This window comes from Passer domesticus, chromosome 7 (assembly GCF_036417665.1).
Source record: "Passer domesticus isolate bPasDom1 chromosome 7, bPasDom1.hap1, whole genome shotgun sequence".
Taxonomy (NCBI): domain Eukaryota; kingdom Metazoa; phylum Chordata; class Aves; order Passeriformes; family Passeridae; genus Passer; species Passer domesticus.
In genome coordinates this window covers 39,665,400-39,679,281 of record NC_087480.1, presented here as the reverse complement: position 1 = coordinate 39,679,281, position 13,882 = coordinate 39,665,400, and the positions used below count along the sequence as shown (strand labels likewise).

At 37.5% G+C, this 13,882-nt stretch overlaps 1 protein-coding gene across 1 annotated transcript in view; it reads right to left on the bottom strand.

The window, feature by feature from the left end:
• The window catches only part of LOC135304940 (beta-1,3-galactosyltransferase 2-like), a 577,146-nt gene that overhangs the window by 522,370 nt on the left and 40,894 nt on the right, over positions 1 to 13,882 (bottom strand). Inside the window, 2 exon segments of the mRNA XM_064427917.1 lie at positions 1,330 to 1,380; positions 11,645 to 11,793. The gene's annotated coding sequence lies outside the window, so the exon portion shown is untranslated.

The window sequence follows — 13,882 nt, the reverse complement described above, 5'->3', positions numbered from 1 at the left end:
GTATGGCATCTCCACAACAATTTAGACCTTTAGGTAATTAATGTGTAGAAAAATGTATATGTCAAATTTCTACATGTAAATTTCTTATCATTTTATAAATGAAAGTATAATTAAATGCAAGGTACCATTTGTTTTATAACTGTCTCCCAAAAGAAGTTATAATTTATATTTAGAAAGACAAATCAAGGCCTGGAACTGAAGACAAACCAGGTAGGTTTGATTTGATTATAGGAAAGTTTGGGGAAAATATACTTTTATGTTTTCTTTAATGAAATGTCTTCCAACTAGCATGTGGAAAATAAAGGTGTGTGAAAATTTATCTGATACTCTTGCACGCTTCCCCAAATGCAATACTAGTAATTCATAAGGTTTTAGTGGATGAAAATTTTAAACTTGTCAAGTTTTACCTAATCAGTGCATATGTCTGGCTGTCTCTCAGTTCAGAGTAGTGATTCCACAATATCAGCTCTCCCTAGAGCAGTTTAGGGCTTTCAGGATGTGCATTCTACAACTCGCAATATAATTTTCACCTCAGTTTGTCTGCTTTGCAGACTATTCTTCCAGTACTTCATAAAAGGGCACAAAGATCACTCTCCAGTGCAAAGATTCTTTATATCCACTTTAATCATTCTCTGAAAGCTCTGGAGACTTGCTCTTGAATCGAGCTAAACAGAAAACCTCCTCTTCAACAGTTCATTCAGAGATATGACATGCTGCCTGCGACATCATGGAACACATTCCCCGTGAAAAAGTAGCAATCACTGAATACATCAGTGAACAATGACATTGGGGAGGGCACTGGTCTTCATTCTGTCCAACAGACCATGGCAAAACACCTCTTTTATGTCAGAGATTGCCACTGAATGAGTCAGCCTCAGAAAAGCAGCTGGTCTTGTACTCTTTTTCCTACATTTAAAAAAAATCATTGAAAAAAACAAACCAGCAAGGTTCTGCCTTAAAAGTAGGAAACTGACTTACAATCCCATTACATTTTACATGGCATTAATGTTCTTTAAATGGTGACAATTATTTTTCTGTACCCATACCATTAGAGTTCTCTTCAAGTGTATCCACAGGGGAAGTTTGGCATGACACCCTAAAGCAGCTTCTCTCAGTTATATTTAGAGTCACAGAATTTGTAAATAGATAAATAAATAATTTTAAGTTTGTGTTGACCTTTTACAGACATCCTCAGGACTGTTCTCTGATAAAAAACATTGCCACAAGTCATGTGTTTACAGATCCAGGGGGTTGAAAAAGCCAAACTGTGACATTTGGCTTTTGCAGATGAAAGGGAATGATTGGATAAAAGCAACACGAAATTCTTACCTTGATATGGTCCTAGCTTTGAGATAAGTCAAATGCTGAGGTGGTCAGGAGCTGGAATATGAAAGGTTGAGAGAACTGGGTTTGCACAGCCTTAAAGACAGAAAACCTTAGGGGGACCCCTAAGGGTACAGAGAAGATGGTGCCAAACTCTTCTGAGATGCTCCACAGAGTGAAAAGACAAGAGAAAACAAACAAAAGTTGATAGACATGGGAAATTTTAACTCAACACAAGAATAGTTTTCAATTTATATTTGAAACATATGGGTGTTCAAAATTGGAACAGGTCACCCAGAGAAGTTAACTACAACCTTGGAGATGCTCAAAATTTGACCAGACAAGGTCCTGAACAGCCCTGCTCTTTTTAGCCCTGGTCTAGGTGGGAGGCTGGAAGAGGTGACCTTTGGAGTCTCTTCCCAGCTGCTGATTCTGTGCCCAGCTTTCAGATTTGCTGCATTTCACTCACATTGGATATCCTCTCAGTTTTATCACTGAGCACTGATCATGTCACAAATAAAGACTGATGCTATTAAAGTTACTGACAGACAATAATTTATACAAAAATAATGAAAACCTTGCATTTGTCTGGATTTTCCACCTTTCAGGTAAATGACAGGAACTGCACCTCACTTTGGAATCCTGGCAAGGATGTGGGCAAGTACTGGAAACTCAAACCTTTTCTGACCAGCTGTATTCATAACTTTCTGCTGCAGTGTACCCCACTGTGCAGAAGGCCAGAATAATAGTGTGTCTTTTCAATCCCTCACATATCATTTCCTGCCACTAAAGGAACCTTAACAGAGTTCCACCACTGTGTGTCTCTTAGCTCTCAAGACAGACAATAAGCCTTAAATTGCAAAAGTCAGCTTGAATATCTCAGCTTTCTGCAACCACAAGTTAGCAACTCAAAGGCATAGGAAAACATGATGTATCAATGTTACAGTATTAGAAGCACTCCTATTTAGCAATGGCTCAAAACATAGTGAAAAGGTTAAACTGGCTACTAAAATCTATTACTTTTATTGTCATTTTCCAGTCTGCTAAATTGGAAATGGAGATAGTTTAGCTCCAATGCAATAATATCAACTTACATAATAAAAATTTTAAAATAATTTTTTTCACCTTCTCTTCTGCAACCCTCATTTTCTGGATCTGAATAACTTGATACACAGGAGTTATGCAGCTCTCATTGGTATATGGAAAGAGGCAACAGCCACCAAATTATTTAATGCTTCTTTTGTTATGAACAAAGTATAATTGTAAAGGTTTTTGCTTCTGTCTTAAAGAGTGGAAGAAGAAGAGACATCTCATACCATCTCATTTTTGTCTAAAGCATGATAATTTAATTTCCTTAGAAACTTAACAAAACAAAACAACAACACCAGAAAAAAATGTTTCTTTCCTCCAGAGGGGAAGAAAAAGCAGTGTAGATGAGAAATGAAAATTGCACGGAAAAAAAAAGTTTTGCAGCAGATTCCAGATCACATCTTCACCTACAGAAATAATTGTCAGTGCAGCAAAGGAAGCTACTCCAGTTGACTTTACCAAAGGATACAGTTCTGTCTTTTCACTATACTTGTTACCCTCAGCTCAACTCAAGTCAACGAAGTGACAAGTGACATGGCTAGAGAAACCTCAGCTCTAGCAAAAGGGCAGTGTCTGACCCACTGGCAAATTAGCTTGTGTTTATTGCTCTGCCTGACATTTTAAAGCTGATTTTAGTGAAAACATTAACTGAGTTATTAAATTAATATACACACTGCTAATGCATATATCCCAGGTTGTATATGACATCTGTTAAATATATTTGTCCAGATATTACCCCAATGTTTTCTTAGGAGAGGCTGTAATTGATCAAGTGGGAATTCACTTAGTCATTTTCATGGCCTTACTGGACATCTTAATCCTCATAGGTATAAATTAGACTGGCAGATATACTGATGAGGAGTAAACCTTACAAGGCTCATCTTTTGAATTTCATTGAAATGCATCTATGCTACATACAGCCAGCTTCTGCACTGGGCACTGACAGGCAAAAAGGTACTAGTCAGAAATAATTATGAGGTAACTAACTTGGAATTCTCTATCCAGGTATAGAAAACCTGGATTTAACATCAGTTACTCATGTATGCTTGTGCTGAAAGTATAATCCACAAAGAGTTTACAAAACTTCTAGAAGGACATGGGATACAAACCAACATTTTTAAAGGATATCAAAAAGAAGTACCACTGCTTAGAAGCAGATGGAGGTAGTCCTTTCTTATTAGAAGAGAAAGGACATGGTAAAAAGCTTTTAAAATGCCAGTTAATCTTGCCTATCACATGGATGAGAAACTGCTGATGAAACAACTTGCAAAATGTTTTCTTTATGGTTGCAACTGGCTTTAACTGACAGATTTTAAACTGATATTTAGGGAAGAGATGCTTAGAAAAGCTGAAACATAGAACTCTGTGGAAACTGCAGAGCCAAAGTGAAGCACAGTTAGTACTCATTCATGTGGCTAAATTTCAACTGCTCAGGTTCAGGAAGAGCTGCCAGCCACATGAGGAAATATTGGCATAAGAAATGTTTAAAATACAGTGCTTCTTCTCCTTTATGCCCATCTTTACAACTGCAGAAAAGCTTTCCAGTGTAAACACTCCATGTTCCACACATCCACTCACAAGGCACTATGGGCACTGTTGGTATTTAGTCTGGCTTGAGCTCCCAAGGATTACTCCCACCTAAAGGGAAGCTCTAACAGCATTGTAATGCAGCATGAGGGAGGCATGTTTGTGTGTATAAATCTCAAATTCCCTTCCAGCTCCACACTCTGCTCCACAGAACTGGATTAGTCACAGAGTGCAGATGAAGTTCAGATCAGTGTCCTTTCACAGGGACAGGGCAGCTCTGCCCACAGGCCTGTGCACCTCAGAGCAACAATTCTAACACTCCAACACTCCTCCTATTTGTAGGTTAAATCAAGTCAAGACAGCAGTCAGGCTAGTTTGACTTGTAAAAAAATCGTTATTTGTCCCGAATTTCCTGATGTTTCAGTACATATCTGAGTGGTAATAAGTGTGCTTCGTTAGTTGGGTTTGATTGTTAAAAATCCTTGCATAAGTGAGGGAAAATCATCCTTCAGAATAAAGAGCGTGCAGTTTGGATGTTGAGCACATAACTGTGTTTCCTCTGGGCCCCAGCCCACAGCAGACCCAGCACAGGGAGCTGCCCTGGGGCTGAGAACTGCTGACAAAACAGCTGCCCATGGTGCTGCTGCTCCTGCAGCCGATCCGCAGGAGCTGAAACCTCCTCCCTGGGGCCAACACTGCCAGTCAGGAACCATGACAAGAATCCATTGATCGTCTTTGTTTAGGTCCAATTCCTACACACAAATTTCTCAATTAATTTAGCATTAAAGGAGAGCATTTGCAAACGAAAAATGCTGCAAAGGTCTCTAAAATAACAGTAGGCAGATCTACATTTTAGCATGTGCTAGAAATGTTTTTCTGGTGAGAACTAACTTAAGAGTAATTAATTTATATTTTGAGGCAATGTGGAGAGTAGCTACTGATTTTGCAGCTCCTGTGTGTAACCCAGTTTTGAAGAAATATCTAAAGCAGAGATGTCACCTGAATTACTGAGAGTGTTTGGCTTAGTTACTGCTAGTGTTACCATCACAGCCAGACAAGGTTGCTGGTTTTCCTTTTTCTAGTGAAGCTTTTCAAATCATCATATTAAATAGAGATTATAATGTCTCCAACTGTGTTAATTTAATGCTAAATTTAATCCTAAATATGCAGAGCAGTGCAGATCCACCAGAAAAAAAAAAATCCCTAGGGCCTTACCTCAGGTGTTTCTTTGAAAAATATTATTATTTATCATTTTAAAGTTGCTAGAAAATTAACCTAAATGGACCCCGAGATAAACAAATAAAGACACAAATGCAAGCCTGTATCAATAGAGTGCCCCAAACCCATACATATTACATGTTTTGGTGAATACAAATAGATGATTGTATTGAACAGTGTCAGTTTGCACAATATTATACACTTCAGGAGCTGGCTTTTTGACACACCGCTGTTTTATATGCTGCTCCTACCATCATATGAGAATCACTCTGAATACAAATAAAGAATAAAACATGCAATCTCATTAAACATCTCACCCATGAAATTGTAATGATAATTAGTCTTGTAAAGCTAAGTGAATAAAATTTTTGTTAATTTTGCATCCATTTTTGTATACTCAGGTACTTTTTAACCAAAACAGGCCCATGAGCACAGGAGCAAGATGTAAAATACCAATATCTGTTTCTTCATCAGCTTGTGCTCCTGGGGGCCAAAAATTCCCCCCAGCTGGTTTGGTCAAGGCTTATCAGAAGTTCCTGAGATTGTAAAGAAGGCCCAGGGTGGGAGAGGCTGGGGGGATGTACCACCAAAACCTGGAAAAATCTGGAAACATCAGGGTAGAAGTGGGAGAGCTTTCCACACACATATTTAGTACTGCTATTTTTGAGAACATAAACATCCTAAAACTACAAACCATGAAATGTTTATTTATTTATTTGTTCCAGGAAATAATATGTTGATGTGGGAGGCAAGAATTCCTGTTCACTCTAGCTCGACAGAAAGCACTCAGGGAAAGGTTCAGCTAACAGCAAGATAAAAAGCAGGTCCTGTAAGCAGAGGTTGGGCTGTATGGCTGGTGTGTGCTTGGATTATTTGTTTGTTAGAACATGCTGTGTACAAATCGCACAGCTACAAATGCTTCTAAAAGACAGAAAAAAATTTGGTTGAAAATTCCTTTTTTCAGAAAAACACTACATTATAACAGTATTTTTTAAGTAAGAAAAGTATTTTAAATAGTTAAATTCAATACAAAATTCAAAATCACAGAATTTCATAGCCCCAGCAATTTCTTCAAGGTTGAGCACTGGGTTTAAGAACCCAGTCTACCCCAGAACTATGTATGCACCACCAGTATCAGAGGTATTTATTACAGAGCATAGATTTCCAGGAAAGCAAACATTGCCATGAAAACTGCATCATGCATTCCCAAAATAATTCTATCAGCTGGTGGGATGAAAGGTGCAGAGTAGTTTAGAATGATATATAGTCCAGAAGACTTTGCTAAATCAAAGAACGTGTCAAATAGCCTCCCTTAAAAGAAATCATTCAAACCAATTTTTTTCTGGAGCACAGACTGAAAACTGACTAAGGAACTATAAACAAAGAGAGAATGACAAACAACAGAGTATCAGTATTTAGGTACCCAGGCACTTTTGGACTGGCTTTATTGCTGGACTTCTTTTATCTCCTTAAGCCAAGAGAGAAAACTGGATGAAAAAATATTATTATATAGAGAGCAGTCAGGGGGTTTTATCCTGCTTACCTGGAGAGCCAGGTGACACAAAGCATGGCAAAGAGTTCCTTTACAAAGCACAGAAAGCCATGGGATGCATTTGTGAACGGAGTTAAAAATAAGAGGCAGCATTTCTGTAATGACATGTGACAACCTCCTCTGCCTTCACACCACCTCAGCTCTGCAGGACAGACTGACAGGAGACCCACATTGATTTGGAGGGGTTAAAGGCTGGGCTAAATCCACCACACGCAATCAATCCAACACCTGTGCTTGTTTGGACTTCAAAGCATACAGCAGATCTGCTGTAGCACAGTCCCACATGCAAGATACACATTACCTGTGGCAATAAAGACCAGCACCTTCCTTTAAATTAAAATGCCAAATGTTTATATTCAGATAATTCACTGGATCTACATCACTATTCCAATATCATCACCCTGAAAATTTCACTAAGACCTTCACAGTTTTTTGGGTAAGTCTAATTCCCATATTGACATCTGTAATTGCAATGCAGAGACCCAGATTTTAGGGTGTTTGTAATAGTGTACTGGGGTCCCCATCAGTAACTCTAACTTCAGTGAGAGTAAACAACTTTGCACTGACTCAGCCTGTGATTCTCTATGTTAGGGTGTTGTGCAACAACAGAAAAGTAATTTTTCTGAGGGTTTTTTTTTTCCCCAAATGAGCTATTAATAATTTTGGTTTCATTGTTTCCATTCATATTCTTTAAATATTAATGTATTTGGTACTAAAATGTTGCATTTTAAATGTGAGGTCAAACACCACTAACCATTTTTGTTGTACTTTAGTTTAATCTTGTTATTTCAGTTTGCAATAACAAAGGGAACAGCAGTTTAAAAATGCAAAATAAACATGATAGTTCATAAATTATGGGATGCAAACATAGTTCATTTTATTCCCAGTTGAAACTAATGAAGCGGCGTTAAACTTTTTCTTGAAAAATTTAGCTTTTAAGATGCATCAGAAAGTCTTGTGTCCCCAATCCCTGCAATGTTACAGTAAACTTCTTCAAAAAGGCACCATTTTGCCTCAGCTGTGTATAATCAGTAAAATGCAAGCTGATGTGTAAAAATTGCCTACACTGTTTGAAGTAAATTAAAATTACTCCTATAAAATCAATGTTCAGATTATCTGACAACTGTTGTATTAATATTTCTGCTGAATACTTTGACTGCAAAGTAATTTTTTTAAATGCTTGGTGACAAAACCTTCTGTAAAGTTAACAAATTTTGTTCCTTTTCTTGAAAACACCAACTCCCACCAGAAGAAATTTTAGCTCTTCTTTACAAGAAAGCCAGAACCTTTCCAAAGAGCAAGTTGGGGTAGTCTCATTGAGATATACCTGTACATGTATATTAAAATTGATGCATGAACACATCGCAGAGAGGCACAAAATGAGCTCTAGATTGCAGCAGAGGCCAGGAACAGAATGGAAATTCAAGTTTCACAACTTTTGTATGAGTACCCAGGCCTCTAGACCCAGCAATTTTTCAAGATTGATGCAAGGACTCCTGCAAATACAATTTTAATCTCTTCACCCTTTCTCTCCTCTTTTACGCTGAAATTTTGAGGAGGTACCAAGGATACACAGAATGTGTCTCATGCTTCTGATTTTGAGTGTTTACCCTGATTTAGCACTGGTTCAGTCATGCTGCTGAAAAGTGACAACCTTGAAACATTAATTACTTTATATATCTGTGGAATCTCATTTGCAAAGGTGTTTCTGCAGCTTAAGTCTTTCTCTGTCTCCAAGCATATATGCAAAGTCAGAAATGGGGTATGATACAGAAAGAAAGAGGAAAGTTCTACAGTTGGCTTAAAAAAACCTAATCCAGCCTAAAGGCTGGAAATGGCAAAGCAATTATGGTTGTTGTTATGCCTATTTATATGCAAGTAAACACTCAGGAATAGTGAATGATCTTCTGAAAATATTTTGTCCTGATGTTTCCAAGAAAATTAACAAAATGTTAAGATATGGAAAATTAGGAAAATTAAATTTATATGAAAAAGGTCTGTAAAATATTTCCTTATTGACAGAAATGTTTTATTTATACAGTTTTGATGAAAAGTTAATACCTTCCTACTGCCAATTCTTTCTCAAATGCCTGTGGCTAAAAGAGAAAGAATGCTATCTGGCCTCCAGCTTTTCTGTGAGTGCATGATAGATTTGCTAGAATCCTAACATTAAGGCTAATTTAACAGCCAGGAGGTGGGATGGTGATGGGATGCAGGGCCAGAGACAGACAAAGGCTGTAGCTGCAGAAACACCTTTGCAACTGAGACTCCATAGAATGTTGAATAATTTCTCAGAAACATTCAGTTTGCCAGTTTCCCTTGTGTTCAACAGGTATTAAACTGCACATGACATTTTATGTTTAATATGTCAGAGTAACTTTAAGATACAGGCCAGGCCTTCACTGCACTGATTTCTCCCAACAGTAGCACCTTCCCTTATGCATCCATCTTCAGCTAGATAAGAGAGAAAGTAGTTACTGGAGGAATTTCACATCTAAAGTCTTGCATGTCTTTCATAGCTTGGCTGAAAAAGCCTTGCTTGTAATTACAAAATTCATCCAGCTCTCAAAAGATTTCAACATGAATTCTTCGGTCTTGACGGATTTCATAAGTTTTTTGAAGTTGCAAGAAAATTGCCAAGTTAAGACACATACTCATTTCACATTTTCCACCTTACTTCATTATAATGCCCCAACTTGTTTACAGCAACACAATCCTGTTTAAAATGGGAAAATATTTCTATAGTCACTGTAGGGAGTCAGTAATAAGAAGAAAAATAGGCATTAAATTCTCTTTTGCCCAGCTTTTAGCACTGAATATCGCCTTTTCTTTTGAAAAGTACATACCTTTCCAAACCACAAGTCCTTTCCTCAGTTTGATAAATGTTTATAGGGGGGATTGATTACATTTTCCTCTACTCTCGTACAAATTTCTTATGTTACCTGTCAAATGCCAGGGGATAAAAGAAAAAAAAAATCTCTTTCTGCACTTGTTAACACTTTTATCCCTTGTTATTTCTCAATAACCAACTTCAAGGTACTTGAAGTTATAACAATAAGGTATTTGTTATAACTTCCAGTATTGAGTTTTCCTTATTTGTCACTGTTATCTCATACACCTCAAATAATTTAGAAGGTAAGAAGGGCACAGGACAACTTGTTCCCTAATGGTTTGGAGGAAGAAACAACTTTTGTTATTCAACTGGCAGAACCGTTCTCAGTCCTTGAACTCCTGCTAAAGTTTCTGAGCCCTCTGCAGCTTGTGGCTGCAAGCTTCCCCCTTGCCACAGGCCAGGCTCTTTGCTGGCACAATTCCCTTGATTTCTCTGGATCTGGCTGAGCAGCAAATTTGTCCTCTCTATGACTTTGCCCATCACTAAAACTATTTTAAAAGGCTAAAGTCAGGGTTTCATAGCTGGACATAATCCAGGGAAATTTGATGTTATATGATGAAAGAATCTGCACCCGAGGCAGCAGAAGCACTGCTGGCCTGGCAAAAGCTGATGGTGTCAAATATTCCAAGTTTAACAATTCAAGGTTGTTTCCTTACTTGGCATGATGGAAATGACACTGTGACAGTTCAAACAAATATGGAGTTATTTTCCACAAAGAAGAGCTTACACTCCTGTCACATTTAAACTTAAGTAGGAATTTCTGTCATTTCAGTTGTATGCCTTGTGCCTTAAAAAAAAAAATTATTACTCTTTTCTATTTGCAGGATTTAACTTTTCAGACTACTTTAACAATGTAAGCAAAACAAAACAAGCAATTAGTTAGTTATTAGTTACTGTAAATCAATATGGACAATCTGAAGACAGTGGAGTCACATCATGGTGACTTCTCTCAATTTTTATTATTTTTAAACTTGAACTTTTTGCATATTCTATCATGATAATGGAAAAAAAAGTTATATATTTTATTTTCTGTGCTTGACACCAGCCTTCCCTTCCAACAGTGAAATTTGGAAAAAGATAATATACATTTTAATTGTTTGTTAGATTTTGGGGTTTGGGTGTCTTATTGTCAGTAATATTTATCTTCCAAATATCAAGGTATGTTTTAAACATGTTTTAATCTAAACTTAATTTTTTAGATATTAATAAATTGGTAATTATCTTTCCTAGTGAATTATGCTGTAATTTCAGTTAGTTTTTCAATGGGCCATAATTCATATCAAAAAGGACCATTGCAGAAATGCCTATTAGCTGTAGTTTAAAGAAGTGATGCTGAACTCATCTTCCCTGACTATTTCTACATGACTCTGCCAAACTTTCACAGCACAAGGAGCAACTCCCTTCCTTTAGGTTAGGATGAACCTCTACAAAATTAAATTAGTGAGCATTTTAAACAGCAGTGCATCATGCCTTACTAGTTCCTGCCTGTAACTGAACAGCAAATAAAAAGAAGAAACACATGAAAGTGGTAGAATCTCATAGAGTTTACCAGCTGATGGCCACAAATAATGACATTGTTGTCGTGGCAGTGGTAAAGTACCAGTGTTCACTGCTGATAACTCTCCCAGGGCCCCTCTCTTTGCAAGGACCATTGCTTTGAGTCATTACCATATAAAGGATTTGCAATGGTGAGTAACCAGGATCAATCCCATTCTGCCTCTCACCTCACCCTCTCCACTAAAGAGGCAAAACTGTCCATATTTAATGACTTCCCTCTTCCAGCAGCTCAGGAAGAACTTGGTATCTCACTTAATTACTGTGGGCCTTGATGTACTTGGTTTGCAAAGCATAAGGTCTGAAGAAAATGAGGATTTGAGTTTATATACAGAGTATTCTGCTAATCAGAGCTGGACTCCAGTATATGTGTGTTTGCTTGTATTATATCTCTAGCACTGCATCCCTGTAAGGCATTCACTCCACAATGTAATTTCCACAAGTTCACATCCTGATTTGCACCCCGGTGAATCCCAAACACATCTTACCTCACATACTGCACCGGGAGGATGTCACCCATGTTCATACATGCAGATATGCAGATATGATTTATCACTGAACGTGGAGTCCTCTCCAGGAAAGCAAATTCTCTACCAGCTGAGAGAGTTTCTTAGGAGGTGAGAGATAAATTGGATCCCTGGTGTAGATAAGGTATTTCCATTACAGCGCAGAATCACAGAATGTTTCTGAGACTTGATACATGTTCTTTCTGAACTTCTAAATTTATTGCCTTTATTGTTTCTTATTCTTCACTGAATTTTAAAATGTAACATGAGGAAATTGAAAAGTTCATGATAGAAAAATCAAGCCTTAAGTGTATTCATCACACAAACAACTTCATTGCTTGGTATTTTATGCTCCAATTCAAACAACACATCTGTTCATAATTGCATGCATGACTTGGTAAGATTACTACAGGCTACAAATTTATGTCTAAGAGTAGTGGAGAGAAAGACAAGGATAAAGCATTTGAAATGTGAAGACCTTTTACATAATATATAAAAAATACTAATTCAGACTCCAAGGTATATTTTAACATGCTTTTTTCTAATTCAAAGCCAATGTATTTCTGTACCTGAGTCTGATCATATTGATGGTCTACTATAAAATTACTTTAGAGAAAATAAATATTTTTTTAAAAAAAACTTGGTATTTCAATCTCCAAGTAATCAGTACATAGATAATCACCATAAATCCCAGTTCCCAGAACAATACATGCCCAACTTCCTCTGGAATAATTATGGTCCTGTATTGTTCCCTACTAATAAAAAAACTCTTTAACACATACATCTTAGGTCTAGCAACGTTTATTTTATCTCACCTTAAAGCTGAAAAATATGGGGTTTTTTTATTCCATGATACTGAAATAGTGTTGAATTTATAGCTCTTCCATCAGTGCTGTCTAAAACCCTTTTTCCCTATAAAACTACCTGCTCCTCCCAACATCTGGTGGTACAAATATGTGAAGGGCAGCTGTCCTACACGGTGCACTTCTAGAAGAGGTTGAGTAGAATGGAATAAAAGCAGTAGAAAGCAGCTTGTACTCTGAGCACTATGAATATCCCGGAGAAAGAGCGAGATGGGAACTCTCTCCAGGCAATTGAGCTTGAAGATTGTGCCTCTGACTAGAAAGGATAAATACCAATGGCTTTCAGCAAGGACTCTGCCTTGACCCAGGAACTTGATATTTTAAAGCTTCATTGCATTTATCATCCTCTTCTTTATTTCAAATCTACTGTTTATATTAATGCATGAGGTGGAATTTACAGAGCTCAGACCCTCCCAAGTGAAACACAGCAATTCATGTTTCACTTAGGCAGTGCTTTGAGTTCATAGCATTGAGCACAGCCGCCACTGATTTACCATGATGGGAATTGTTTCCCTTTTTATAAACACCTCACAGTGCATGTTGTTCCACATCATACCTTTAACACCTCTTTATCACAAAAAACTTTCTGGCTGTATTTCTAAGCAGGACACTGCACAGTATAAAGTTCTTTGAGTGGAACAAGTAATGAGACTTTCTGCCCTGGGCTTTCCATCTCTGTGTTGCTTTCCAGCCATTTACAGGAGCGTTTAGCTAGAGTGAGATCCTCTCTCCCTGCGTGACTCTCATGCCCACAGCTTCACTCACTGCAATGACATTCTTGTAAGACTGACATTCTTGTAATGACCTGAAAATATGCATCCATTACTTTTCCTGGTGACTATTCCAGTTCTAATCAATTTCACTTGTTGTTATAATGAATCTGTGGGTATCCAGACACCTCTTTCATTTTATAATGAACCTGTGGGTATCCAGACACCTCTTTCATTTTATAATGAACCTGTGGGTATCCAGACACCTCTTTCCAGCTTTACAGGACCAATTGAATTTGCTGAACCAGAGAGATTCCCACCATGACCTAGCATTACAGTGCCTGCCAGTACACATCCACATGAAGTAGCACATAAGATTGTCCTGACCCTCCTGAGACAAGGATTATTTCTCTGATTACTTTTCCCAGCAGGTGAGTAGGAAATCAAACTAACTGAAAATGGTCCTGCCAAATCTAAGCAAAAAAAGAAGAATTATCTTGGAAAAAAGGTGAGAAATGTTTCAGAAAAAGGAAAACCCTTATTAATTTTCCAGAGCATCTGTTAGTGAATCAGAGTAATGACACTTGTAAAAGGATTTTTCACTGCTCTCTGAACAATTCTGTTCAGCCCTGTAAGGGCAGCTCAAG